Consider the following 20,764-nt stretch of genomic DNA (forward strand, 5'->3'; position numbering starts at 1 on the left):
TATAAAATTCACACCATTTGCTCATTGAAGCCTTGGGACTCGTAAAATGAAATAATTTTTGTGATAACTATCATGGTTTAGCTGGAACAAGCCTGTTTATACAGGGTGAAACTCTGCTTTTACAGAGCAGAGTGAGCCTGATTTTCCCGCCTTTCGTCTCCATGGCGATGGCGCAGCTGCAGATTTCACTGACAGGTCAAACTGCTGATGCTCAGTGTAGACAGCAGTTCCATGCTTATTACTGATTACTCAACTACACTATTGGATTGTGTAGTAATTAAGCACACACTTCCTCTAAATCCTTTCAAAATAAAAGCACCAAGCCAAATAATTAGCTTTAATAGCAATATTTCAACTTTTAGATGGGTAATTATGACTATTTAAAGATAGATTAACAGTTTAGTAATTACCCACACGTGCTTCCTCTACATCCTTTCAAAATAAAAGCACCAATGCCAATTATTAGCTTTAACTGCACTGTTTTTGCCTTTGAATGGGTAATTATGATTATTAATGGGTAATTAAAGAGTAATTGACAGTTACGCTATTACCCCCACACATTTCCTCTAAATCCTTTCAAAATAAAAGCACCAATTACAATTTATTACCTTTAATGGCAAGATTGATTAAAAAAAATTGTGGTTCTGAATGCTTACCATTTGTTAATGGGACTACTTTAGAGTTCAGTAAATAGCCACTCAAACTTATTAGGGTGCTTTTATTCTGAAAGGGCTAAATCTAAATCTTTGCTTTAATAGGGCTATTCTTGCTATTGAATGATAAATTATGACTATCTAATGACTATTTTATACTTTAGTAATCGCCCACACACAACCTCTAAATCCTTTCAAAATAAAAGCACCAATGTAATTTATTACCTAAATGGCAAGATTTTTGTTTCTGACTGGTAAATTTCTACTAGTTATTAAAATATTACACAGTTAGGTAATTATTTACAAATACTTTCTTCAAATCAAAAAGATAGTCAGCTTATTCATAATTGTCAACAATGCCCCTTGGTCAACTTTTTAATCTTTGACATCTTTTAACCGTGGTCAACTTTTGAATCATTGTCATCTCTTTAATATTGTCATAGTATGACCTTGGTCATCTTTTTAATCATCATCTTTTTAATCGCCATCTTTTGTCATCGTTTTAATCTTTGTCAACGTTTTCTCGTTTTCATCGTTTTCATCGTTTTGCCGTAGTCAACTTTTTGACGTCAGCAGCTTAATCAGCGTTTGTCATCGTTGCGGCAGCAGATCAGCTCTCCCACGTAATTTCTCGAGAAATTACTTTTTCTAGTTTTTCTTATTATTATTTCGCCCCATTTTTCGGTCGCTTTCATCGTCTCAACGCTTCATCGTAGAATCGCCGTTCAACTTTCTAAACATGTGTCGTCTTTAGGAGATGGGGGCTATTACTTTTCACGTTTTCAGCTTTTCAACTTTTAACGTTATTCAACGTTTTTCGTCGTTTTTTTATAATGGTCGTCTATGGGAATGATCGTTCAACTTTTTGTCAACTTGCCTCTTTTCGTCAGCTTCTGTCATCGTCATGCTTTGGCGTAGAAACGTCATTTTAACGTCAAAAGCGTCTATCATCTTTCAACGTTCTCCGTGTAAATCAGCGTCCTCGTATCTTTTATAGTTTTCGACTTGTGAGCGTTTAAATATCGTGTGGTATTTGTTAAATTTTCAGCTTTTCCATTAGTGTGTATTGCGTCTGCTAGAGTGCGTGATGTCACAGCTACAGTGAGAAGGTGCGCTTTTTTAAGACAGAACTTCTGTCTCTAACTTGTCACTACAGCTACAATTTCTACTCTATCAACGTAATTATTTCACTAAATCGTAGTCATACTTGTCTTCTTTCTAATGATGTGTCTGGATATACCCTCAGACCTATACTTTAGTCGCTATCAACCTCAAAGTGCAGAGAGATCCCGAAATTCTCCCATTGACCCTAATGATAATTTTCGGCAGACGTCTGGGGAGAAAAACAGAGGAGACATATTTTGAAATTGCCACTGTGGCTACAAGCTTTTGTCCTCAAACATAAAATTCACACCATTTGCTCATTGAAGCCTTGGGACTCGTAAAATGAAATAATTTTTGTGATAACTATCATGGTTTAGCTGGAACAAGCCTGTTTATACAGGGTGAAACTCTGCTTTTTACAGAGCAGAGTGAGCCTGATTTTCCCGCCTTTCGTCTCCATGGCGATGGCGCAGCTGCAGATTTCACTGACAGGTCAAACTGCTGATGCTCTGTGTACAGAGCAGTTCCATGCTTATTACTGATTACTCAACTACAATATTGGATTGTGTAGTAATTAAGCACGCACTTCCTCTAAATCCTTTCAAAATAAAAGCACCAAGCCAAATAATTAGCTTTAATAGCAGTATTTCTGCTTTTAGATGGGTAATTATGACTTTTTAAAGATAGATTAACAGTTTAGTAATTACCCACACATGCTTCCTCTAAATCCTTTCAAAATAAAAGCACCAATGCCAATTATTAGTTTTAACTGCACTGTTTTTGCCTTTGAATGTGTAATTATGAATATTTAAAGACTAATTGACAGTTACGCTATTACCCCCACACATTTCCTCTAAATCCTTTCAAAATAAAAGCACCAATTACAATTTATTACCTTTAATGGCAAGTTTGATTAGAAAATTTGTGGTTCTGAATACTTGCCAATCGTTATAGAGACTACTTTAGAGTTCAGTAAATAGCCCCTCAAACTTATTAGGATGCTTTTATTCTGAAAGGGCTAAATCTAAATCTTTTGCTTTAATACGGCTATTGTTGCTATTAAATGATAAATTATGACTATCTAATGACTATTTTATAGTTTAGTAATCGCCCACACACAACCTCTAAATCCTTTCAAAATAAAAGCACCAATGTAATTTATTACCTTAAATGGCAAGATTTTTGTTTCTGACTTGTAAATTTTTACTAGTTATTAAACTATTACACAGGTAATTATTTACAAATACTTTCTTCAAATTAAAAAGTTAGTCAGCTTATTTATTGTTGTCAACAATGCACTCTGGTCAACTTTTTAATCTTTGATATATTTTTTACCTTGGTCAACTTTTGAATCATTGTCATTTTTTAATCTTGTCTTAGTATGACATTGGTCATCTTTTTAATCATCATATTTTTAATTGCCATCTTTTGTCATCATTTTATTCTTTGTCAACGTTTTCTCGTTTTCATCGCTTTGCCGTAGTCAACTTTTGGACAAAGTCAACTTTCTTGACGTCAGCAGCTTAATCAGCGTTTGTCATCGTTGCAGCAGCAGATCAGCTCTCCCACGTAATTTCTCGAGAAATTACTTTTTCTAGTTAGTGGGAGAGCTGAACAGCTCTCACACTATTGAGATCTTCGCTCTTTATTATTATTATTTCGCCCCGTTTTTCGGCCGCTATCTACTTCTCAACGCTTTATCGTAGAATCATCGTTCAACGTTCTAAACGTGCGTCATCGTTAGACGATGCAGGCTATTACTTTTCACGTTTTCAGCTTTTCAACTTTTAACGTTATTCAACGTTTTCCGTCGATTTTTTATAATGGTCGTCTATGGGAATCATCGTTCAACTTTCTGTCAACTTCCCTCTTTTCATCAGCGTCTATCATCGTCATACTTTGGCGTAGAAACGTCATTTCAACGTCAAAAGCGTCTATCATCTTTCAACGTTCTCCGTGTAAATCAGCGTCCTCGTATCTTTTATAGTTTTCGACTTGTGAGCGTTTAAATATCGTGTGGTATTTGTTAAATTTTCAGCTTTTCCATTAGTGTGTATTGGGTCAGTTAGAGTGCGTGATGTCACAGCTACAGTGAGAAGGTGCGCTTTTTTAAGACAGAACTTCTGTCTCTAACTCATCACTACAGCCACAATTTCTACTCTATCAACGTAATTATTTCACTAAATCGTAGTCATAATTATCTTCTTTCTAATGATGTGTCTGGATATACCCTCAGACCTATACTTTAGTCGCTATCAACCTCAAAGTGCAGAGAGATCCCGAAATTCTCCCATAGACCCCAATGATAATTTTTGGCAGACGTCTGGGGAGAAAAACAGAGGAGACATATTTTGAAATTGCCACTGTGGCTACAAGCTTTTGTCCTTAAACATAAAATTCACACCCTTTGCTCATTGAAGCCTTGGGACTCGTAAAATGAAATAATTTTTGTGATAACTATCATGGTTTAGCTGGAACAAGCCTGTTTATACAGGGTGAAACTCTGCTTTTACAGAGCAGAGTGAGCCTGATTTTCCCGCCTTTCGTCTCCATGGCGATGGCGCAGCTGCAGATTTCACTGACAGGTCAAACTGCTGATGCTCTGTGTACAGAGCAGTTCCATGCTTATTACTGATTACTCAACTACAATATTGGATTGTGTAGTAATTAAGCACGCACTTCCTCTAAATCCTTTCAAAATAAAAGCACCAAGCCAAATAATTAGCTTTAATAGCAGTATTTCTGCTTTTAGATGGGTAATTATGACTTTTTAAAGATAGATTAACAGTTTAGTAATTACCCACACATGCTTCCTCTAAATCCTTTCAAAATAAAAGCACCAATGCCAATTATTAGTTTTAACTGCACTGTTTTTGCCTTTGAATGTGTAATTATGAATATTTAAAGACTAATTGACAGTTACGCTATTACCCCCACACATTTCCTCTAAATCCTTTCAAAATAAAAGCACCAATTACAATTTATTACCTTTAATGGCAAGATTGATTAGAACATTTCTGGTTCTGAATACTTACCAATCGTTAATGAGACACTTTAGAGTTCAGCAAATAACCACTCACACTTATTAGGGTGATTTTATTCTGAAAGGGCTAAATCTAAATTTTTTCCTTTAATAGGGCAATTCTTGCTATTGAATGACATATTATGACTGTCTAATGACTATTTTATAGATTAGTAATTACTCACACACAACCTCTAAATCTTTTCAAAATAAAAGCACCAATCCAGATTTTAGCTTTAATCGCACTATTTGTGCTTTTGGATGGGTAATCATGACTGGTTAGTGTGACTGTTTTACAGTTTAGCTATTAAGCACTCCCAGCCCCTCTACATCCTTTCAAAATAAAAGCCCAAATCCTGATTTTTAGCTAAAGATAACAATAGTTCTGCTTTCAACAGGTGTATTATGACTAGTTATTTGGACTAATATACTGTTTAGCAAATACCTGCACAGGCCTTTTCCATATTCTTTCAAAATAAAAGCACCAATCCAAATTTTTACCTTTATTAGGACTATTTATACTTTTGAATGGGTAATCGTGAATGGTTATTGTGACTGTTTTACAGTTTAGCTATTAAGCACACACAGCTTCTCCACATCCTTTCAAAATAAAAGCCCAAATCCTGATTTTTAGCTAAAGATAGCAATATTTCTGCTTTCAACGGGTTTATCATTGTCACGATCTTGGTTTTGTGTCTAGTTGTTTCCTGTTTTATTTTGGTAGTCTCCTGGTTTCTGTTTCTGCTCGAGCTTTACTTCCGGTTTTTGTCTTGTCACAGCTGTCCCTGCTTCACCTGGTCGTTATCCGCACCTGCACGTTATCAATAATCAAGCCACTTTGTATTTAACCACCACCTGTGTCCTTAGTTCTCCGCCAGATCGTTGTTTGTGTGTACCCGTCATAGCTTCCAGTTTCTTTGATCCTGTCCGGCCGTGTTTTACGTACCTTGTTTCTGGACTGCTGATTCTGAGCCTGCCTTATCCCTGCCTGTTCTGTCTGCCTTGGTGTTGTACCCGCCTGTTACCGACCTTGCCTGTCCCTGACGCCGTCTCTGCCTAACCGGAATAAACCACCTTTTGATCACCGTCAACCTGTGTACGCTGTGCATTTGGGTCCTCATCCGAGCATTCCTGACAATCATGACTATTTATTTAGACTAAAATACTGCACACACAGTTTCTCCAAATTCTTTCAAAATAAAAGCCCCATTCCAGATCTTTAGCTAAAAAGGGCAATATTTCTGCGTTCAGCTGGTGTATTGTTACTAGATGAAAAGACAATCTTAATGTTTAGTAATTGCCTGTTCAGGTGTCCTCAATATCTTTTCAAAATAAAAGTACCAATCCAAATTTTTAGCTTTAATAGCATAAACTCTGTTTTTGAATGGTTAATTGTGACAAGTAATGAGACTATTTTAAAGTTTAGCTATAAACACACACATCTCTAAATCGTTTTAAAATAAAAGCATTAATCCAATTTTTTTTGCTTTAATAGAATAAATTCTGTTTTTGAATGGTCAATTCAAATTCAGCAATAAGTCTATACCAGTAATTACTGGTTTATTATTACTAGTTAATGAAACAATTTAACAATTACTCACACAAGCTTCCTGTAAGTCATTTCAAAATAAGAATACTAAACATTTAGTGCAACTAACTAAGCTCTAAACCTTTTTAATTTCTGCTTTTGACTGCTTTTTTGTTATTTAGGACAACTTAATGAGCGCTTTTTCCAGTTTACCAAGTTAGGACACGCACTTCCTCAAATTACTTTCAAAATAAAAGCACCGATCTAATTATTTAGCCTAAATATCGCTTTTGTGAATTTGACTAGTTAATTATAACCAGTTAATGAAACTATTTTACTGTTCAGCAATTATCTGCACACACTTCCTTTAAAGCTTCAACTTTTATCAATTCAAATCAAAATACTTGTTCTGAAGCAAATTTAAGCCGTATTAAATATTTTCAAAACGTTTAGCTATATTTCAACAAGTTAATTAATTGATTTTCAGCAGTTAGTTAATTTCAGCAAATCTTTTTCGTGTTTCCTCCATATGAAATTGAACTACTTCAGCTTCTTCTGCAAATATTCAGCACTGTTTAATCAATTCCTATTTCTCCTTAGATACATTCAACTATGATTTACATGATTGAGCTATTTCATCTGTTTTAAATGTTTCAGTTACTTTCAGCAACTCTTCAGGAATATTTTCAGCTTGGAAGCATTCACTGTGCATTTTCTTATGGAAATGCTTTTTCTAGTTATTATTATTCTTATTATTTCGCCCCGTTTTTCGGTCGCTATCTACTTCTCAACGCTTCATCGTAGAATCATCGTTCAACGTTCTAAACGTGCGTCATCGTTAGACGATGCGGGCTATTACTTTTCACGTTTTCAGCTTTTCAACTTTTAACGTTATTCAACGTTTTTCGTCGTTTTTTTATAATGGTCGTCTAAGGGAATCATCGTTCAACTTTTTGTCAACTTGCCTCTTTTCGTCAGCTTCTGTCATCATCATACTTTGGCGTAGAAACGTCATTTCAACGTCAAAAGCGTCTATCATCTTTCAGCGTTCTCCGTGTAAATCAGCGTCCTCGTATCTTTTATAGTTTTCGACTTTTGAGCGTTTAAATATGGTGTGGTATTTGTTAAATTTTCAGCTTTTCCATTAGTGTGTATTGCGTCTGATGATGTGTTTGGCTTTACCCTCAGATCTATACTTTAGTCGCTATCAACCTCAAAGCGCAGAGAGATCCCGAAATTCTCCCATAGACTCTAATGATAATTTTTGGCAGACGTCTGAGGAGAAAAACAGAGGAGACATATTTTGAAATTGCCACTGTGGCTACAAACTTTTGTCCTCAAACATAAATTTCACACCATTTGCTCATTGAAGCCTTGGGACTCGTAAAATGAAATAATTTTTGTGATAACTATCATGGTTTAGCTGGAACAAGCCTGTTTATACAGGGTGAAACTCTGCTTTTTACAGAGCAGAGTGAGCCTGATTTTCCCGCCTTTTGTCTCCATGGCGACGGCGCAGCTGCAGATTTGACTGACAGGTCAAACTGCTGATGCTCAGTGTACAGAGCAGTTCCATGCTTGTTACTGATTAGTCAACCACACTATTGGATTGTGTAGTGATTAAGCACGCACTTCCTCTAAATCCTTTCAAAATAAAAGCACCAAGCCAAATAATTAGCTTTAATAGCAGTATTTCTGCTTTTAGATGGGTAATTATGACTTTTTAAAGATAGATTAACACTTTAGTAATTACCCACACATGCTTCCTCTAAATCCTTTCAAAATAAAAGCACCAATGCCAATTATTAGCTTTAACTGCACTGTTTTTGCCTTTGAATGGGTAATTATGATTATTAATGGGTAATTAAAGACTAATTGACAGTTACGCTATTACCCCCACACATTTCCTCTAAATCCTTTCAAAATGAAAGCACCAATTACAATTTATTACCTTTAATGGCAAGATTGATTAAAAAAAATGTGGTTCTGAATACTTACCAATCGTTAATGGGACTACTTTAGAGTTCAGTAAATAGCCACTCAAACTTATTAGGGTGCTTTTATTCTGAAAGGGCTAAATCTAAATCTTTTGCTTTAATAGAGCTATTGTTGCTATTGAATGATAAATTATGACTATCTAATGACTATTTTATAGTTTAGTAATTGACCACACAGAACCTCTAAATCCTTTCAAAATAAAAGCACCAATGTAATTTATTACCTTAAATGGCAAGATTTTTGTTTCTGACTGGTAAATTTTTACTAGTTATTAAACTATAACACAGGTAATTATTTACAAATACTTTCTTCAAATAAAAAAGCTAGTCAGCTTATTTATGATTGTCAACAATGCACTCTGGTCAACTTTTTAATCTTTGATATATTTTTTACCTTGGTCAACTTTTGAATCATTGTTATATTTTAATCTTGTCTTAGTATGACATTGGTCATCTTTTTAATCATCATCTTTTTAATCGCCATCTTTTGTCATTGTTTTATTCTTTGTCAACGTTTTCTCGTTTTCATCGTTTTGCCGTAGTCAACTTTTGGAAGTAGTCAACTTTTTTGATGTCAGCAGCTTAATCAGCGTTTGTCATCGTTGCGGCAGCAGATCAGCTCTCCCACGTAATTTCTCGAGAAATTACTTTTTCTAGTTATTATTATTTTTAGTTCTTCCGTACTTTTTTCGGCACCTAACTACTCCCGCATCCTTTGAGCTACAAAAACCATTCCAATATCAAAATGTTCAGCTTTTTAAGGAGAAGTGTGTTATTATTTTTCTCATTCATAAGTTTCATATTTTTCAAGTTATTAAGCTTTATTCAACTTTTTTTCCCTATCTAAATGAATGGAAGAGGGATTTCAAATCCTCTTCAACTTTGTCTACTTTCAGCTTTAACTACTTCAACACACTTTAAGCTACAGACACCATTTAAACTACAAAACAATCCTCAACTATTCAACTATTAATGTCTTGTTTAGCTTCTTGATATCTTTAACAGATTCTGAGTTATAGCAGTTTAAGCATAGGGTGTTTTTTTAGGAATTCTCGGCTTTTCCATTAGTGTGTATTGCGTCTAATTGAGTGGGAGATTTCACAGCTAGAGTGTAGAGAGACGCTTTCTTACGCCAGAACTTTTCTCTTTAACTCGTCACTACAGCCACAGTTTTCACTCTATCAACGTATTTTCTTCACTCGTTTGTAGTCATACTTGTCTTCTTACCAACGATGTGCCTGGCTAAGCCATTAAAACTATACTTTAGTCTGTATCTGCCTCAAAGCACAGAGAGTTCCAGAAATCCTCCCATTCACTCCAATGGAAAATACTCTGACATCTGGGTAAAATCACAGAGGGACAGGCAATTTTAAATCGCGACTGTGGCCACAATTTTCATTCCTCAAGCATAAAACGCACAGCAGGTGCTCACTGAAGCCTTGGGATTCATAAAGTGAAGTTATTTTTGTGATAATCTTTATGGTTTTGGTGTAACAAGCCTGTTAACCTGGGGTGGAAATCAGCCTCACTCCAGCTCTTTGTGCTGAGCAGTGGACGTTCCTGCCTGTGGAGCCCTGTCCCCATGACAACGGCACAGCTGCAGCAGATAATGGATTGAGCTCATTAGCACCTTGACTTACAAGTCACACTCTCTACGCTTAGTGAACTGATGAGTTCATTGCACTGTTGATTCCCCATAGGAGCAGTTGTAGACATTAAGCTTTTTTAAACTACCTGGTTTTTCATATAGTTATGGGGCAGCATTCAACAAGCATTCAACAATATATGCAAATTTATAGCACAATGCATTGTGGGTGATGCACCATGACAGAACGTGGTGTTAATAGGAGTGACCGTTGCAATAAATAATGGACATTCTTTGGATTAGGCTCTACATGTTGATATATAAGACAAATCTTTATGTTAAATTACTACATTTACTTATTTAATTTAAATTATTTTTTTAATCATAGAATACTCTTCAGCTTTTTTCTTTTCTTTTCCATACAGTAGAATAATCATGTTTGCAATGTTTGCTTTTTTATATTAAAATACACAATGGTTTAGGTTAACACTGTCTTCACTACTGCACCATTAAGCAAGAAATTAAATCCTTATGTGTTTGAGTGTAATCATTCATCTGCTCAGTTTAGACTGTGCAGGCAAGGGACTCGAAGCAATAGCTTGGTGAGCTCTCTTTGTAGAAAGCAAGTGACATTTGTTTTTCACACTCCCAAGAAATCACTGCTCGTTGATGGTCACTCCAACACACAATCCCCACAGTCACGGTGTGCCACACAAAACAGAACAAAAACAAAAATTCAATTCAATTCAATTCAATTTTATTTATATAGCGCCAAATCACAACAAAGTTATTTCAAGGCACTTTACAAAGTAAGGTTTAAAACCTCACACAACTTAACCCAACAAATCCCACATACAGCAAGAAAAACTCCCTCTCTAACGAGGAAGAAACCTCCAGCAGAACCAGACTGGATGTGGGCGGCCATCTGCCTCGACCGGTTGGGGTGAGAGGATAGAGAGATAGAAAAGCACAGCAACAGCAACAAGCAACAACAAGCAACAACAGAGCACAGGCAGGATGGTAGGACCAGGGACTGGATGCAGGCAGGATGGTTGGATCCGCAGCTGTCCATCACAGACACCAAACTTTGAGTCCAATGATACCTGTAGGTGAGGACAGAGAGGGAGAAAGAGTGGGGGTGGGGGGGGGGGGAGAGGAGAGAAGCACAACTACTGCCAGAAAGAGACAAGGTTAGTTAAACATGGGACAATGATGGGAGGTTATGGGACAGAGGAGGTAGAAGGAAAGAGAGGAGCTCAGTGTATAAATTAAGTCCCCCAGCAGTCTATGTCTATTGCAGCTTAACTAAGAGATGGTGACTAACAATAATTGCCAGTGACCTGAACCATCTCTAACTATAAGCTTAATCAAAAAGGAAGGTTTTAAGCCTAATCTTAAAGGTGGAGAGTGTGTCAGCTTCTCGAACCTGAAGAGGGAGCTGGTTCCAGAGGAGAGGAGCTTGGTAGCTAAAAGCTCTGCCCCCTGTTCTACATTTAAACACTCTAGGAACCACAAGTAGCCCAGCGCTCTGAGAACGAAGTGTTCTGCTGGGAGCATAAGGAACTATGAGGTCTTTAAGATAAGAAAGAGCTGGTTCCAGAGGAGAGGAGCTTGGTAGCTAAAAGCTCTGCCCCCTGTTCTACATTTAAACACTATAGGAACCACAAGTAGCCCAGCGCTCTGAGAACTAAGTGTTCTGCTGGGAGCATAAGGAACTATGAGGTCTTTAAGATAAGAAGGAGCTTTATCATTGAGTACTTTGTATGTGAGTAGGAGAATTTTAAATTCTATCCTACATTTTACAGGCAGCCAGTGCAGAGAAGCTAATGTAGGAGAAATGTGATCTCTCTTTCTAAGTCCTGTCAGAACTCTGGCTGCAGCATTTTGAATGAGCTGTAGGCTTTTTAAGGAGCTGTTAGGACATCCTATGTGTAAGGAGTTACAGTAGTCCAGCCTAGAGGTAACAAATGCATGGATCAGTTTCTCTGCATCGCTCTGAGAGAGGATGCTTCTGATTTTAACTATATTTCTAAGGTGGAAGTAGGCGGTTCTGGAGATTTGTTTAATGTATGATGTAAAAGAGAGATCCTGGTCAAACATGACACCAAGGTTCCTCACAGTAGAATCTGAAGCTAATGTTATGCCATCCAGGGTGGCTATCTGACTCAATAGTGTCTCTCTCAGATTTTTAGGCCCAACAATAAGAATCTCGGTTTTATCTGAGTTTAGTTGAAGGAGGTTTTGGGACATCCAGGATTTGATGTCTTTTAAACAACCCTGAATTTTGACTAGTTGATCTGTTTCATTTAGTTCCAAGGACATGTATAGCTGAGTATCATCTGCGTAAAAATGAAAATTAATAGAATGCTTTCTAATAATCTCACCTAGAGGAGACATGTATAGGCTAAACAGAATTGGACCCAGCACAGAACCCTGTGGAACTCCATAGCTAATCCTTGTGCGTGTGGAGAATTTATCATTAACATGAACAAACTGGAATCTGTTCAACAAATAGGATTTAAACCATCCCAATGCTGTTCCATTAATCCCGATTCTATGTTCTAGTGTCTGTAATAGAATGTTATGATCAATTGTATCAAATGCAGCACTAAGATCTAACAGGACAAGGACAGAAACTAGACCATTGTCCGAAGCTAATAGAAGATCATTAGTGACTCTAACCAGAGCTGTTTCTGTGCTATGATGTTTTCTAAATCCTGACTGAAAATCTTCATACAGGGTATTCCTACTAAGGTGGTCAGATAATTGTTTAGCCACGATTTTTTCCAGAATCTTGGAAATAAAGGGTAAATTTGAAATGGGCCTATAGTTGGCTAGTTGTCCAGGGTCAAGGGTTGTTTTTTTCAATAGAGGTTTGACCACAGCCACCTTAAACGCCTGTGGTACATAGCCTAGTTGTAAAGATTGGTTGATTTGATTTAATATGGATGAGCTGATTAAAGGTAGAACTTCTTTGAGTAATCTGGTTGGGATTGGATCTAAAAGACAAGTGGACGACTTGGAAGAGTTAATTATTGAGGTTAACTCCATATGAGTTATGGGGGAGAAGCTGTCTAGATAAGACAGAGGATTTAATGAAGTTAAAGTTGATGGATCTAGACAGTGCTTTCTGTCACTGGGAAGAAGTCGCTGCTGAATGTTTTTTCTAATGATGATAATTTTATTAGTAAGTAGTTCATAAAGTCATTGCTGCTGAGATTTAAGGGGATAGTAGACTCAATACAGCTATGACTCTTTGTCAGCCTGGCTACAGTGCTGAAAAGAAACCTGGGGTTGTTTTTGTTTTCCTCAATTAGGGAGGAATAATATGTTTTTCTAGCAGCACAAAGTGCTTTTTTATATTTCATTAGACTGTCCTTCCATGCAATGCAGTTTACATTTATTTTGTTGGAACGCCACTGTCTTTCTAGTTGTCTAGTCCTTTGCTTTAGGCTGCGGATGTCTGAGTTATACCACGGAGCTAACCTCCTCTGATTCACTGTCTTCTTCTTCAGAGGAGCCACTGTGTCTAACATTGTACGTAGAGAAGCTGCAGCATCATCTACAAGACAGTCAACCTGTTCATAAGGATTAAGGTGACTGTTCTCTGTGTATCTGCAAGACATTGAGGCAAAAGATGATGGAATCATCTGCTTGAATCTGGCAACAGCATTGTCAGATAAACATCTGCTATAGTAACATTTCTTTCCAGCTGTTATAGGGTCAGTTGTGCTAAATTCAAAAGTTAATAAGAAATGGTCAGATAACAGAGGGTTTTGAGGAAGAACTATTAAATTATCAATTTCAACCCCATATGTCAGGACAAGATCTAGGGTGTGGTTAAAACGATGAGTGGGTTCATTTACCTGCTGTGTAAAACCAATAGTGTCTATTAAGGAGTTAAAAGCAGTGCTGAGACAGTTGCTGTCAACATCTACATGAATGTTAAAGTCTCCCACTACAATGACTTTATCTGTGCTAAGAACTAAGTCAGATAAGAATTCAGAGTTAAGAACTCTGAATATGGAGCAGGAGGACGGTAAACAATACAAAACACAACTGGTTTCTGAGTTTTAGAGTCTGGGTGAGAAAGGCTCAGAGTGAGGCTCTCAAATGAGTTATAACTATGTTTAGGTTTAGGAGTAATTAATAAATCTGATTTATAAACTGCTGCTACTCCTCCACCTCTACCTGTACTACTTGGAACATGATAGTTGATGTGACTCATTGGAGTCGACTCATTTAAAGTAACATATTCATCCTGCTGCAGCCAGGTTTCAGTGAGACAGAACAGATCTATGTGATGGTCACTTATCAAGTCATTTATTAAAAAGGATTTAGATGAGAGAGATCTGATATTTAAGAAACCACACTTTATTAGCTTACTGTTACTTTGTTCCGTAAGAGGAACTCTTTTGACGTTTATTAAATTCTGGTAAGTCACTCCTCTTTGATTTGTGTGTGACTTGTATAGTTTAGGTGGTCGGGAAGCAGACACAGTCTCTATGCGATAACTAAGACTAAGAGTGGGTCGCGGCTGTAGAGAACATGCAGAGAGGCGTGTAAGACTGCGACTCTGCGTCCTGGGCTCCACTCTGAGTTGTCAAGCAGTGGGGGGACTAAGCAACATGGCCATGTTACTAGAGAGCAGAGAGGCTCCGTTCAACGTGGGATGGACGCTGTCTCTTCTAATCAGCCCAGGTTTTCCCCAAAAAGTGCTCCAATTAGCCACAAAGCCCACATCGTTTGCAGGACACCACCTAGACAACCAGCGGTGGAGCGATGACAGCCGGCTATACATGTCATCGCTGGTCACATTGGGGAGGGGTCCAGAGAAAACTACGGAGTCCGACATTGTTTTGGCGAACGAACACACCGACTCAATGTTAGTTTTAGTGACTTCCGATTGGCGTAACCGGGCGTCATTAGCTCCTGCGTGTATTACGATCTTAGCGTACTTACGCTTATCCTTAGACAGGAGCTTAAGATAAGACTCAATGTCGCCCGCTCTGGCCCCAGGCAAACACTTAACTATGACCGCTGGATTCTCTAACTTCACGTTTCGGACTATGGAGTCACCAATGATCAGAGTGGGTTTCTCAGCGGGTGTGTCGCTGAGTGGGGAAAATCTGTTTGAAACGTGAAGCGGTTGGTGGTGAACCGTGGGCGCCTGCCTAAAGCTACGTTTCTTACGAGCCGTGACCCAGTCGTTGCCCAGCTGCCTGGGACCTGCTGGGGGACTGGTAGCAGCTAAGCTAGGAGGCTCTGCACCGGCTAAAGGGACCTGGCTAGCTGGCCTGTTTTCTAAAGTGCGAAGCCGAGACTCTAAGTCTAACAACCTCGCCTCCAACCCTGCAACTAGCGTACACCTATTACAGATACCATTACCATCACTAAAGGAGGCGAAGGATAAGCTAAACATAAGACACACCGAGCACCGAACAGAGAGGAAAAGGGGGACGCCATAGCAGGAAAGTAAGCTAGGAGCTACGCTAGCGGAGAAAACACTTAGATAACAGTGTAAATTAGCAGGACGTTTAATGAAAGGAAAAGATGCTTGAGTGTTACAAGCTTGTTTTGCAACTTTTAGCAGTCGCTATCGGATATAAAACGATAATATTTAGAAAAGAGCGGAGAGTAACGCTGTACACACACAGCGGCAGCAAACCTCAGTAACCGGAAGTGACGCGATACGCTTACCGTCAGTCAGCCAATCAGCACCAGCAACAAAAAGAACACATTACAGAACACATTACAACCATAAATGAACAAGATATGAAATTAATTTTACCAAACTCATAACATTTTTTTGAATCCAAACTTTAACTATAACACTACAAAGACAAGAACGGTTGTTTACCCATAAGCCTTAGCGGCTCAGGGCGGGACTAACTGCTGCGAGCCACTACAATGTTAAAATTGAAATTGCAATGATTGATGCATGATTTTATATTAAAATATTCTCATTTGCTGTAGGTTTAGAAGTGTGATATTGCTTTTCTCATTCATATGTTTCATATTTTTCAAGTTATTAAGCTTTTTTCAACTTTTTTTCCACATTGAAATGAATGGAAGAAGGATTTCAAATCCTCTTCAGCTTTGTCTGCTTTCAGCTTTAACTTCTTCAACACACTTTAAGCTACAGACACCGTTTAAACTACAAAACAATCTTCAACTATTCAACTATTAATGTATTGTTCAACTTGTTAATATCTTTAACAGATTCTGAGTTATAGCAGTTTAAGCATAGGGTGGTTTTTTAGGAATTCTCTGCTTTTCCATTAGTGTGTATTGCGTCTAATTGAGTGGGAGTTTGCACAGCTAGAGTGTAGAGAGACGCTTTCTTACGCCAGAACTTTTCTCTTCAACTCGTCACTACAGCCACAGTTTTCACTCTATCAACGCATTTTCTTCACTCGTTTGTAGTCATACTTGTCTTCTTACCAATGATGTGCCTGGCTAAGCCATCAAAACTATGCTTTAGTCTGTATCTGCCTCAAAGCACAGAGAGTTCCAGAAATCCTCCCAATCACTCCAATGGAAAATACTCTCTGACATCTGGGTAATATCACAGTGGGACAGACATTTTTAAATCGCGACTGTGGCCACAATTTTCAATCCTCAAGCATAAAACGCACACCAGGTGATCATTGAAGCCTTGGGATTCATAAAGTGAAGTTATTTTTGTGATAATCTTTATGGTCTTGGTGTAACAAGCCTGTTAAGCTGGGGTGGAAATCAGCCTCACTCCAGCTCTTTGTGCTGATCAGTGGAGGTTCCTGCCTGTTCCATGGCAACGGCGCAGCTACAGCAGATAAGGGATTGATCTCAGTAGCACTTTGACAAATCAAACTCCTAATGCTCACAGCAGCTCTATGCATATTATTGATGAGTTCATTGCATTGTTGATTCCCCATAAGAGTAGGTGTAGACATTAAGCTTTTTTAAACTACCTGGTCTGTCAAATAGTTAAGGGGGTGTTTTTTAAGGAATTTATTCAACATTACAGCATTCAACAATATATGCAAATTTATAGCACAATGCATTGTGGGTAATGCACCATAACAAAACGTGGTGTTAATAGGAGTGACCCTTAAGGATGAACAATTATTTGATTAGGCTCTTCATGTTGACATAAGAGACTGATCTTTGTGTTTTTAAGTTTTTTTAATCACAGAATGCTCTCAGCTTTGTCCTTTTGCTTATGCAGTAAAAATTCATTAATGGATTTTCATTCTTTAAATGATCTATGCACACTTGGTTCAGGTGAAGACTTCTTTGGCAACCTACAATAATTTTTTTAGAGGCCAATTAACTGAAATTACCTGCACAGGTGTCCTCAATATCCTTTCAAAGTAAAGGTACCAATCCAATTTTTTAGCTTTAATAGCATAAAATCTGTTTTTGAATGATCAATTGTGAATCGGCAATGAGTCTGTAAGTAATTACTGGTTTATTATTATTAGTTAATGAAAAAAATTAACAGTTACTCACACAAGCTTCCTGTAAATCATTTCAAAATAAGAGTACTAAACTTTTAGTGCAACTAACTAAGCTCTAAACCTTTTTGATTTCTGCTTTTGACTGCTTTTTTTTGTTATTTAGGACTACTTAATGAGCGCTTTTTCCAGTTTAGCAATTTAGGACACACACTTCCTCAAATTACTTTCAAAATAAAAGCACCAATCTAATTCTTTTGCCTAAATATCGCTTTTGTGCATTTGACTAGTTAATTATAACTAGTTAATGAAACTATTTTACTGTTCAGCAATTATCTGCACACACTTCCTTCAAAGTTTCAGCTTTTATCAATTTAAATTCAAATAGTTGTTCTGAAGCAAATTTAAGCCGTATTAAATATTTCCAAAACGTTTAGCTACTCATTCAGCTCTTGAAATCAAAACTATTTAATTACAATATTTAGCCATTTTGATACATTTGGCTATATTACAACAACTTAAGCAAACCTTTACACACTTCCTTGATTTTCAGCAATTCTGTAATCTCACCAAATCTTTGTCGTGTTTCCTCCATATGAAATTAAACTACTTCAGCTTCTTCTGCAAATATTCAGCACTGTTTAATCAATTCCTATTTCTCCTTAGATACATTGAACTATGCTTTACATGCTTGAGTTATTTTCATCTGTTTTAAATGTTTCAGCTGCTTTCAGCAACTCTTCAGGAATATTTTCAGCGTGGAAGCATTCACTGTGCAATTTCTTATGCAAATGCTTTATCTAGTTCTTCTTAAACTTCTTATTATTATTTCGCCCCGTTTTTCAGTCGCTTTCATCGTCTCAACGCTTCGTTGTAGAATCGTCTTTCAACTTTCTAAACGTGTGTCGTCTTTAGGAGATGGGGGCTATTACTTTTCACGTTTTAAGCTTTTCAACTTTTAACGTTATTCAACGTTTTTCATCGTTTTTTTATAATGGTCGTCTATGGGAATCATTGTTCAACTTTTTGTCAACTTGCCTCTTTTCGTCAGCTTCTGTCATCGTCATACTTTGGCGTAGAAACATCCTTTTAACGTCAATAGCGTCTATCATCTGTCAACGTTCTCCGTGTAAATCAGCGTCCTCGTATCTTTTATAGTTTTCGACTTGTAAGCGTTTAAATATCGTGTGGTTTTTGTTAAATTTTCAGCTTTTCCAAGATCCACAATTTTCACTCTATCAATGTAATTATTTCAGTAAATCGTAGTCATACTTGTCTTCTTTCTAATGATGTGTCTGGATATACCCTCAGACCTATACTTTAGTCGCTATCAACCTCAAAGCGCAGAGAGATCCCGAAATTCTCCCATAGACCCTAATGATAATTTTTGGCAGACATCTGGGGAGAAAAACAGACGAGACATATTTTGAAATGGCCACTGTGGCTACAAGCTTTTGTCCTCAAACATAAAATTCACACCATTTGCTCATTGAAGCCTTAGGACTCGTAAAATGAAATAATCTTTGTGATAACTATCTGCCTGTTTATACAGGGTGAAACTCTGCTTTTACAGAGCAGAGTGAGCCTGATTTTCCCGCCTTTTGTCTCCATGGCGACGGCGCAGTTGCAGATTTGACTGACAGGTCAAACTCCTGATGCTCAGTGTAGACAGCAGTTCCATGCTTATTACTGATTACTCAACTACACTATTGGAATGTGTAGTAATTAAGCACACACTTCCTCTACATCCTTTCAAAATAAATGCACCAAGCCAAATAATTAGCTTTAATAGCAATATTTCTGCTTTTAGATGGGTAATTATGACTATTTAAAGATAGATTAACAGTTTAGTAATTACCCACACATGCTTCCTATACGTCCTTTCAAAATAAAAGCACCAATGCAATTTATTAGCTTTAGCTGCACTGTTTTTGCCTTTGAATGGTTAATTATGATTATTAAAAGACTAATTAACAGTTACGCTATTACCCCCACATATTTCCTCTAAATCCTTTCAAAATAAAAGCACCAATTACAATTTATTACCTTTAATGGCAAAATTTCTGGTTCTGAATACTTACCAATCGTTAATGAGACTATTTTAGAGTTCAGCAAATAACCACTCACACTTATTAGGGTGCTTTTATTCTGAAAGGGCTTACTCTAAATCTTTTGCTTTAATAGGACTATTCTTTCTATTGAATGATAAATTATGACTATCTAATTACTATTTTATAGTTTAGTAATCACTCACACACAACCTCTAAATCCTTTCAAAATAAAAGCACCAATGTAATTTATTACCCTAAATGATTAGATTAGATTAGATTATTGTTTCTGACTGGTAAATTTTTAATAGTTATTAAACTATTCCACGGGTAATTATTTACAAATACTTTCTTCAAATCAAAAAGCTAGTCACCTTATTTATGATTGTCAACAATGCACTCTGGTCAACTTTTTTTAATCTTTGACATCCTTCTACCTTGGTCAACTTTTGAATCATTGTCATATTTTAATCTTGTCTTAGTATGACCTTGGTCATGTTTTTAATCATCATCTTTTTAATCGCCATCTTTTGTCATCGTTTTAATCTTTGTCAATGTTTTCTCGTTTTCATCGTTTTGCCGTAGTCAACTTTTGGACGTAGTCAACTTTTTGACGTCAGCAGCTTAATCAGCGTTTGGCATCGTTGCGGCAGCAGATCAGCTCTCCTACGTAATTTCTCGAGAAATTACTTTTTCTAGTTGTTTTTGCTGTGCTTTTCTCTCTCCTCTCACCCCAACCGGTCAAGGCAGATGGCCGCCACATCCAGCCTGGTTCTGCTGGAGGTTTCTTCCTTGTTAGACAGGGAGTTTTTTCTCCCCACTGTTGCTGTCAAGTTGTAATTAAAGACTTTTTATATGTGGAAAATGTTGGGTTTGTTTGTTGTATAAGGTCTTAAACCATACCTTGTAAAGTGCCTTGAGATAACCGTGTTGTGATTTGGCACTATATAAGTAAAATTTAATTGAATTAAATTGATTTTTGCAGTTCTTCACTATTCCAGGGGTTCCAGAAATAGTGGCTAGATTTTCTGAGCTACAAGAAAAGCTGGCACTTGAGGTGACTGAATTTGCTCCACTTCTTCACGGCACCCCTCTCAGACTGTCTCTTCTTTCAACAGCGATGTCCACCATGTCAGATCCTACTGTTGCTTTAGCGTCCCTGCTACCAGACCAGTTCCCACGCCACCAGCTTTTCTTTCTTCGAGGCTTGGTGAATATAAAGTGAGCTGAAGGCCTAAAGTCACCCACACTACTCACATGCAGAATCACATTTAGTTTCTTGTCCTGCAGCAGTTTTACTCTGTTAACAGCTTCACAGACTCTGTCTGCTATTGAAAAATTAATGAAGAAAGAAACACAGACTGTTGTTCATGCTACTACAGATCCAC

This window comes from Betta splendens, chromosome 13, assembly GCF_900634795.4.
Source record: "Betta splendens chromosome 13, fBetSpl5.4, whole genome shotgun sequence".
In the NCBI taxonomy this organism is placed as follows: Eukaryota; Metazoa; Chordata; class Actinopteri; order Anabantiformes; family Osphronemidae; genus Betta; species Betta splendens.